Raw genomic sequence first — 10,571 nt, 5'->3', positions numbered from 1 at the left:
CCACACTTACTTTATTCAAATTGTGCTTCTCTGTCACAAATACTACGAAAGCAATCTACTCATTCTTCAACTCATTACACTGGTGGGTCTTGAGCATTTGCTATTACATGTCACTTAACTAGCTGCAGTTGGTCTAACGAAGCATTTACACAAATCCTGGGGCACAGACGTCTCTGTGGATAATATGAGTGGCCTTTGACAGTTGTGACGCTATTGAGGACTCAGTGGGAAATGACTGTTAAGAATTGGCATCAGTTCCTTTATGTGCATAGGTTAGGAGTTCAGTTTCAAGGTTTGCTGTGTTTTCCTGTCTTCTGAATCTTCAAGACTGATGGGAGCTGTTTCTGGGTTGAGACCAATGAGCTCACGTCCACAGCAAACAAAATCGCCACCAGTAAGATAATAAATTGTAGCCAATTGTGCTTGCTTTTGTGTAGCTAGAATGAAGCACAGATGTAAGTATATAATCCAGATTAGAAATGGAAAGATGGGGCTCAGAGATCCCTCCTCCTTAAGAGGGACACAAGCATGATTCTCCACCATCAGCCTGACGGGGTATCCAGGAACAGAGAGAAAACACCCAAGATTCTGGGTTCCCCAGTCTGTGCTCTCTAGAAAACTGTGAAGGGATAAGTGGTTCCCAATAACTCCTCTCTAGTGGTTCCTCTAGCCAGTGAAGTCTATGGGAGACATGATGCTGTTCACTGATTATTTGCATGAAGAAAGGACACAGAGTGGAGCAGAGATAATTAAACAGCATTTTAGTCTCAAATTAGCAGATAAACACCGTCAGAGCTTAATTCTGAGATTTGACTTCTTGCTTTCTTATAGATAATTATGAGCATGACAAGATAAAATAAAATTTCCTCCTTCAAAGGCAAGCATTTCAAAGTTCCCCTCTTACATGACGTTTGGTAAGAGCAGCTTGTCTTATGAGCCGTAGAGGCAGCCCACCTGCCTGCCTTCAGCGGGCTCACTCTCATCCTCCAGGACCTGCACACACAGCTCACTGAGGGGTTGGTTTCCTTCCCCAGCATCCTCAGCTAATATGGACTGTCCAAGTTCTTTGTATCCTTGCTTCCTTCAGCTTCCCAAACCACTTCCAATCTCATAGATACAAACACTCTTCTTAGGAGCAATAGATAAATTTGAGATCAAAATGCTAATTGTAGTCTTTTATGTCTGGACAGGCCCTGACAGTTTATAAAGCCATTTGACAAAATTATCCCATTAAATCTTCAGAAAATTCCACCTTGTGCGCAGGTATTACCATTAACACTTGGCAAATAAGGACTCTGCTGTGGAGATATGTCCTGGGTCTCCTTGTTGCAAATCTATTAGCCTTTCCAGACAAGCACAGATGCCCTGGTTATACTAATTTCAAACACTGGCTCATATGTCCACTTTCCTTTCCCCTACTAAAGACTATACATTTCTTTATCAACTCGCCCTTGATTACAGTAATTCTGAGTTTCTCCGAGTCAAAGTGCAGCCCATGAAGTCTGCCCCAGCAGTGATGGGTGTCACTGTCATTAAATGTGGCATTTCTAATGAAGGTATTGGGGCCATCATAATAGTATGTGAGACCAAGGTCATCCTTGTAGTAGGTCACCATGTGGACATCCCAGTTCTTCCAGCCATGGCATCTAATGAGGAAGGACACACACACACACACACACACACACACACACACACACACACACACACACCTTCCATCACCACATTAGCAGAGGCCTGAAGAATCTGCCACTCTGAAGAGCATTCATTACATTATGGTTGTTTATTTAACAATGGATGGTAAGACTGAAGAAGAGTTGTAGGGAGAAAGGGACAGACAGACCCACAGACAGATGACAAGGGGTCACCCATGGATGATCGCCCACTCATTTATTGACTCATAAGATAAACTAAAGAACAAAGACACAATATGTATAACCTGACTTCTACACCATTGAATCCTTTCTCCCTCTGAAAGGTCAGTCTGGAGCTATAAATTCTCCAACGCCATTCCTGCCTGCTCCCCTCCTCTCTGCCTGCTCCCCTCCTCCCTGCTTGCTCCCCTCCTCCCTGCCTGATCCCCTCCTCCCTGCCTGCTCACCTCCTCCCTGCCCAATTTCCTCCTCACTGCCCCAGATGAACACACACATACAGAAGGCCTGAAATGCAGAATTCTCTTCAAATCTGTTGTACCTGGGTCTAGTTAAGCCAAAACAGGCAGACACACACATCCTGTGGAGTTTTAGCTTAGGGAATTTATTTTGTTCTCTCCTTCCTCACAGAGGCTTCTCAACTTTAACTATGTATTTAATTTTTACTTACTGCCCTCTTCCCTATGTAGATCTGTGTATCAAGTTGTCAGGGCTTCATCTGGTTCTGTGTCTCTAGTACCTAACACAGTTTTTAGAAGGAGGCAGATACCCATTGAATATTTGTCACTAGTGACTCAAGAAGATATAAAAATCATATTCTATGGCTAGTGCCACTTTTAAGAATTGTAAAACATTCATAAATGGAGAATTTTGAATGAGAATATGGCTAACTTGTATATTTTATTTAAGAAAAACCCTTTAAGGACTCCTCTCAAATATACTTACAATGAAATAAATAACTATTCTTTATTGTTTAATTTGTATTTAGAATTGGTTTAGAGATTTTAAAACACCTTTTTCATAAAAGAAAAAAATATAATGTGCAACTTACCCATTCAAAAGATAGTTTGTTTATTCAACATTTATTGATACTTAAATATGTTGTATTAAGTTTTGACACTGAAAGAGTAATAAAGATGAAATAAACATTGGAATTGTTTTTAGCAACAGCAAAGGAAATGAGGAATGCACTCAGGTATCTTTCATGGTACATGGACTATTCAGAACAAATCTTTACGCAAGCCTTATGATCCAAGTATGCATACACAGCTCTTTGCAGTGTCCATATGCCTATCATGCCATTTGGTCACAAAATGCATGTTTATATCTAGGTAAAATAGAAGAAACAGAGCAGAGAAATAATACTGATGGCAGAATAGACTATAACTACTAAAAGAAATGTAAGCAGTGGTGGAGAGGAAGACTCTGAGATGTCTTGAGTCTAATCCCCAGTTATCCTGGTCTTAAAAAAACCTACACTCTTCCAATCTTCAGGTACGTCACTCCTCAAATAAGAGATATATATTCCCATATCTGTTAAATTTACCTTCCATCACTTCTAGGTACACAGGATTACTCTTGTAAAATCCTTGGTTTGGACTTGTGTATTTTTCCACTGTCCTGAATGGTGGCACTCACAGTGTCCAAATGTGAAGTTGTCACCTTTGAGTTGGTGCCATTGCAGATCCATTTGGTAGAGGAGTTTTGAAGGGGATTATTACCATGGCATGTAAGAGTCACTTTCTCTCCTGTAAATATTCTAATCCATGGTGGGTTCAAGGACACAACAGATTCCTGAATAGCTTAAAGAAAGTAAAGTTGTGAAGATAAAGAAACTTAAAGTCATTGGAAATTATCCAGTCTCAAAAGTACAAACGTGTCAACAGTCAATCAATGGCCCGTCTACTCTGGCAGAACTGATAACAAAACTCTGTCCTGATATCTAGGAAAAGCAACAAAGGATGAAGTAAAAAGTGTTGTGGCCTCGGGAAGCAACCAAGCTAAACACAAAGGTACGTACAAAAACAAGAGGTTTGGAAACAAGCCAACTACCTTATAATGTAATGGGCTAACCTACTCTAATTCTCCTCTTTTCGGTTTCAGTATCTAGAAATGAAAATTGTAACCTCTTTGTAGATAGAGACAGTATTTGTCACACTCAATAATTGCTTATCATAATAATGTTTTGTAAATAATTATTAAACAGCTGACTGTAGGAATAATGGATAAATGTCAAAGTCTTGGCTTCATTAAAACATGTCAGGAACAACTGTCAATCGCTTCAGACTACAGCAAGGATTGATACATTTTATTATATAATGTATGTTAACAAATTATAATAATAAAAGAAAAATAGAAAACAGACTTGGTAAAATATAAGCTTTATAAGGTCTAAATTATAATAACTATTTAATTGTGAATATATAGAGTAAGGAATATTTGAAATCCTAGAAGGTCATGAGAAGCACCAAAAGGGTGTCAGTCTTGAATGGATTCCAGGAGCAAGGAGATGTGGTGAAAATTTAAACTGAAAGTAAAGAAATGGCTAAATGGTGATGACAAAGGGTGACATAGTGAAGGGACAATACTCAGACGCCAGGGACTTCAGATAGAATCCAGTCTTTGTCAGCTGTGCAACCTCCACTAAGTGATATAATCTGAGTTTCAGGATTCTCGGTCATAAAATACCAATCAAAATGGTGATGTGAATGTTGAATGGATACATGTGAAAGGCCTAGAACAGAGGCTGAGGCCTGTCTATGTAAGACATGGCTGTCGGCTTCAGCAAAAGGAGAGCTACCTTGAAAGGGGAAACTGATACGCAGAAACCTTTTGAACAAGGGAAAAGAAGGACCAGATGAGGTACAGATGGCGAGGAAGCAGGCTGTCCAGCGTGAGGAAGATTCACAGCCAGAAGAAAACAAATATGGTGGGATACAGTCACCCAAGTGGAGAGCAATGCTCAGACGCACTGGAGGAACAACCAGCATGGTACCCAGAGCTGCAGAATTAATAAAGGGCAAGTTAGCATCTGTCCCCTGTTTCCAGGACACATGAGTACTAGGATCAGCATGGGAATGGAACCTACATCTGTTAAGTTTTAATGATCAATGGGAAGAAGGAAGTGCGTTCTATCCTCTGTCCTCTGTTGGTATCTGTCTTGTACTCTAGAAGATACCAGAGGACTGAAAAGATTCAAGCTATTAGCCTGATTTCCCACTGAGGTGATGCTCAGGCCAGTTTCCTCTGTTCCTCTCTACTACACAGTGCCAGGAAATGCCCCCATGGTTTGCATAAGTGCTGCAAAGTCACCAAAAAAACATCAACATCCCCACCCTGATGCTCTCTAGATGCATTTTGGTCCCTTTTGGGTGGAGAGTAATGTGAATCCATACTTTCACATGAGCAGCAGTGGCAGCCACAGCTGGGCAGACCCTCCATTGGCAGGAGCCATCGCCTCTGTGCCGTCAGGTGCTAACTGTGCCGGAGAGCTCAATGGCTTCAGAAATAGGCTTGAAACCAAAAAGGAGAAGGAAATGTTTTCTGCATCGTATCTGGTTAACTCATCAGCTATGCCTGGGCTTGGCTTTTTCCAGAGATAATAATAGGGTTGTGCCAAATTGGGCAATTTTATAGTCACCCATTTGTTCTCGTTGTACCTTCAGCTGTACACCTAGAATCTGGTGGGTGAGTACCATGGGTCTAAGCAGAGCCACAGGCTTCCTTGAGGTGCCATTCAGTGCACAAGTATTTGGTTTGCAACTTAGAAACATGGGTATAAAGGACTGCAGAATAAAACAAGTATTTACTGAATCCCTTGATAAGTGCCAGGCACTGGTTTAAATATAGCTGATACTGTTCACACAAAAAAAATCTTATGAGTTAAATATTACTGTCAAAATTTAATTAGATTTTGTTACAATCTATATTTTATTGGTGGCTAAATAAGTCTTAGAAAGGTTAACTAATCTGTATTATCACACCACCTATTAAAGGGATAATTTGGGTTTAAATATGTAAAAATGTAACCCTGAAATCAATCTCTTAGCCACTACGGATGCTCTATTTAAGAACACTCCAGATCATGGAGAACACCAGATGAAATGCTCTGGGGTTCCTCTCAGTTACTGACCCTGTTCTTCTTATTCTGCTCAGTGACTCACTCATTCTCCTTCTGATTCACTGTGATCCACTATCTAACCAGCCCTTTGGAGAAAGTCTCAGAGGCTCTTCTTCCACTGGGTCCTGATCTGGCTCATGACACAGGACAGGAGATGCAAACCCTCACTTATGGGATCTGAGAACTTTCAATACTTCCCAGCTTTGGTCAATATTCAATTTTTATAATCATCCAACATGAGCATTTCTTCTTTAAATGCACACCAGTTCTCTTTTTGTCATGGCCCCTCTGACTAATCTACTGGGTTTTGGTTTTTTTTTTTCATTTTTACAGTTATAGGTAAACTTCATTTCACATCATCTAGTATGTGAAAAGTGCTTAGTAAATGTACATTCTCCACTTTATTAGTTTTATTTGTTAAGTAATTTTAATAGGAAAACTGATTGAAGTTGGATTACAGCAACAGGAAGCCTGCATAAGATCATTAACTGGTATCTCATGGCAGTGCTCTTTGAGCAATCCCAGTCCTCTCTGAAGTTGTGAGAAAAGAGCAGGAGCAGAAAGGAACAGAACACACAAGTTTGGTGGGGAGAATGGAGAAGGCTCTTGTTTTGAGGTGCTGGAAGGGTAATGTTTGAATTCCTCAATCCTGGAAGAGAAAAAGACGGATTATATTTTACACACTGATGAGACTTTGTTGAGGAATTTGTGGGATCCTCTTTCCTAGGATAGGGGTCCTTCAGTAAAACTGACTGAATTGCTGTCACTTTACTGTGGCTCACACGGCTTCTACAAGGGCTTTCACTGAAGTCTACGCACTGTCCAAACAGCTCCTACTTCCGTGGGAGCAGGAGTGAGCTCCCTGAGAGGTGCTTGCCTAGTCTGAAGAGGATGGGTTTGTCAGTGAGATCATTTTTATTTGCTTCACCATCTACCGCTTACACTGAAGTGTCCAACAGTGGGATGAAGAAGGTGCTTTAGATGCAGCAACAAACAGCAGCAAAACAGCAGGTTCAACCAAAGGCATTCACTACAGCTTAAGAACAACCTAGACTATCAACCCTTTAAAAAAGGAAACAAGTTGCAACGTGACCACCAGAAAGAATATACCATACTCTAATTACCAAAGAACATTGAAGCATTAATCTAATTATTCTTTATCAATAAAAATTCAGGAGTCAGATATTGGGGTAAGAACCTGAAGGATCAAAGAAGCAGAGAAGCCCCCAGTCTTCTCCTACCTGCTCTGATCCTCCCTCCACAAAAGCCGAGGTCCCGCTCTGCCCACCTTACTACTTCCTGTCCTGTCTACAGTCCTCCAAAACCTCTGTGGTTAATTTTGGTCAGCTAGTGGATAACTCTGCCCTCTGACTCTAAACAAGCTTTATCTGTCAGAACATGATCAAAATATCAAATAGCAGAACATCACTAAGTTAAGCAAGACAAAAAGGTAGGAATTCAGAAGGCATACTTAAGCACCAAATTAATGAGAGTTTCAATTACCCTTCCGAATACAGTTTTCATTCTATATATTCTTAACCATATATAAAAAAATGCCATCCATATTTTATATCCATGCCTGAATGAGTAGCTTCTCATTTCTTGCACTCAGTTTGTCTTGACCAAGAACATGTGCTTTGAGGCACAGGAAGGTTTTGGATCTTATGAAAATTGTATTTTAAACTAATTTGTTTCCTCTGTGATTATTATTCTTGTGAGCATGCATTTGAGAATATTATTCTGAGAAGGAATCAATAGGCTCAGGGCACCAAAAATAAATGTAAGAAACCTTTCTGCCTTGAAAGTTTTTGTGATGATAAATGGTGCAATAACATACACACACACACACACACACACACACACACACACACACACACACACACACAGTAGTGTGGATTTTGAATCTAAATACCTATGTACATAATGCATAATAGCATCATCCTGCCCAGATTTAGACCTGTTGCAAATTCCCAGGAGACTTAATCTGTATTTCAGTTTGTGCCTTGGAGACATAAAACTCTAATGGCCATGCATAAATGATGGGATTTTTGTTCTGTGAGGTGTCCTTGAAGCTAGATTCAGAGTGAGGAGCTTTTAACAGGAATTTTATTGTCTTGCAACATGTCTGAAAGAGAAACATCAGAACTTAGCCTATTCACTGACTGCTTCTTCCAAAATCAGGAAATTGAAGGGCCAATGTGCTGACTTACTCTGTATGTTCAGTAAAACCAAGGTCCATATAATATTGGATATGAACTGTTGAAAAGACAGTATAACTGTCTCCTCACAGTATATGTATCGCATAAACAGCACACACTCTCTCTAATGACCAGGGACAAGGCTAAATATGCAACACATTTTATCACTTTTGTCCCTTCTACCAATGCTATGTGGTTAGTAGTGTGGAAATTACATCATAGAGACGTTAGCATTTTCAGTTGTCAACTAAAGACTTAAGATTTTAACCAAGGCAAGCTGGCAGGAAAGTTCAAGTGGGTAACAAGGCAGATGGACAGAGTAATGCATCTTTGTTCAGTCGGCAAGTTGGAACTGAATCCCTGTGGATTCATAACACCTACTCAAAAACTTCTCAGACTCATCAGAGCTGCTCATCCACAGACAGGAAACCATTGATCTAATTCATCAATTTCTTGTTTTGCACATTACTTTCATCATTCCAAGGGATGATTTCTCAGTCCACAGCCAAACAATTAGCTGTCACTGGTGGCATTTTAATTGTGTTCATTCTGTAAAGATCTCTTTTTCTAAAAGATTTATTTTTGTTTGTGTGTGTGTGTGTGTCAGGGGGTGCCTGTGAAAGCCAGGAGAGGCATAATACACCCTCAAACGGGAGTTTTATGGTGTTATGTTCCTCACATGGGTACTGAGAACCAAACTCCAGTCCTCTGCAAGAGCAGCCAGTGCTCTTAACCACTGAACCATCTTTCCAACCCCTCCCTTCCAGTTTTAGAGACTAACTTCTCTCTAGCCAGAAAGGGAGAGACTGGTGGAATCTTTCACAGGAAACAAATGTCATTTGAATGGAAACTAGCCATAAAATATATATCTAACACCTGATGTATTAAAAACAAATAGTACTATCACTCAAGTCTAAAGGTAACCATAATTAAATTTTAAAGCCGATATATCATAGGCTATTCATGGGCAGGTCTTACCAGATATACCAACTGAATGTTGTAGTGGAAGCCAAGTGGTTAAAACATCAGAGAGCTTGATTATTTTCTGAAAGCAGATGAAAACTCAATACCCTGGGAAAAACTGTCCTAAGTAGTGTTAAAATTCTTGAGTACTCCCTAATCTACAAAATACACAGGGAAATAAAAACATTCATAGGTACCCTAAATTTTCTCAGGGCTGGACCAGCAATTGAGCATAATGTAGTTTACATCATACCCTGCGTTATAGCACATAGGGTAGGCATCTGATTTTTAAGCTGCCTGTCTTTGGGATATATAAACAGCCATTCACTTTGCAGATGGGACATCTTGTGGCATCTCACAGCTAAGGGAAGAGTCTGAACCATGAGGAGTTCTAAAGCACACTGACTATAATCTCTGCCTATGAACATCGCTTCTAGCCAAGAGAACCAAAGCAATTCAGATTTGCCTTTCAGCCTTTTTTTTTTTTTTTTTTTTTTTTTTTGGTTTTTCGAGACAGGGTTTCTCTGTGTAGCTTTGCGCCTTTCCTGGAACTCACTTGGTAGTCCAGGCTGGCCTCGAACTCACAGAGATCCGCCTGGCTCTGCCTCCCGAGTGCTGGGATTAAAGGCGTGCGCCACCACCGCCTTTCAGCCTTTTTATTGGTGCAGATGTGGAGTGACTATGCACAGAACACTCAGATCAGGGAGAACTGTGTTATAAGCCTGCTGAGGAAGATACACAGGGGATGCAATGGTGGAAAATGATTATTAAACAGGATTATCTGTACATATTTCAAAGAAATTAGAAGTCTAGGATGTGAACAGACTCTTAAGCTTGATTCTTAACTCAGGCCCCTTATTCACTTTGTAGATATCTCAAGGTATCAAATTGCCTCATGTTTCTGATGCCTCACTTGTGAAATACAGGTAGTGGTGGTGCCTGCCTTAAGGGCATTTGAGAGTGTTAAATGAGTTAATATAGTGAAGTGCTTAGTACAGAGCATGACCAATACTGCGTCTATTAACAATACCTAGTACTAATAAGATCAATATTTTGTATGGAATTTTTGCTGTTAGAGAAAAGACAATTAGGTGCAAATTTCCCCAGAAACAAAATTTGAATAGAGAACAATTGCCAAATGTATTTCCAGCACCTGATGTTTTATTGACATAAAACTAGCATTCTGAGATAATGGTGACTGTATCATTAGACTCTGGTAACACTTAGGAGTACTGCCCTCACTCTAGAGAAACAGTTCCTAAATCACTCTGTAAGCTTGCAGGGATAGGGCAGGAGCCAAAGGTCATTGCCAGGTATGGTTCCAAACAGAAATTTTTGTTTTGCAGTCAGCCCCTGGCCAAATGTAGTGTGAGCTGGGAATATTTTATGCTTACTTACAGAACCCAAACATGGAAACAGTCTTGTCTTAAAGGAGTCCCTTTAGTCTGTCAGCAGATAAAGAACAAGAGGTCTTGGCCCAGCCCAGAGCATTTACATTTTAAAGGGTGAGTTGTGAATCCTTATCTTTCAAAACTGTACTTACACTGTACTGTGACCAGTGTGTTTCTAAAGGATAAAGGAAGTTACTGTGGGTGTTGGAAAAAACGGTGGACAGCCATACATGGAGTCTCATGCCTATAA

General features: G+C 40.2%; 1 pseudogene; it reads right to left on the bottom strand.

The window, feature by feature from the left end:
* Window positions 1–238: 238 nt before the first annotated feature.
* On the bottom strand, window positions 239–4,639 carry LOC128109318 (high affinity immunoglobulin epsilon receptor subunit alpha-like; annotated as a pseudogene).
* Window positions 4,640–10,571: the final 5,932 nt, after the last annotated feature.

Source organism: Peromyscus californicus, unplaced genomic scaffold, assembly GCF_007827085.1.
Source record: "Peromyscus californicus insignis strain IS unplaced genomic scaffold, ASM782708v3 Scaffold_14__1_contigs__length_90479793_seg_2, whole genome shotgun sequence".
Lineage (NCBI taxonomy): Eukaryota > Metazoa > Chordata > Mammalia > Rodentia > Cricetidae > Peromyscus > Peromyscus californicus.
Note: the sequence above shows the minus strand (reverse complement) of the source record. Positions and strands in the feature narration are given on the sequence as shown.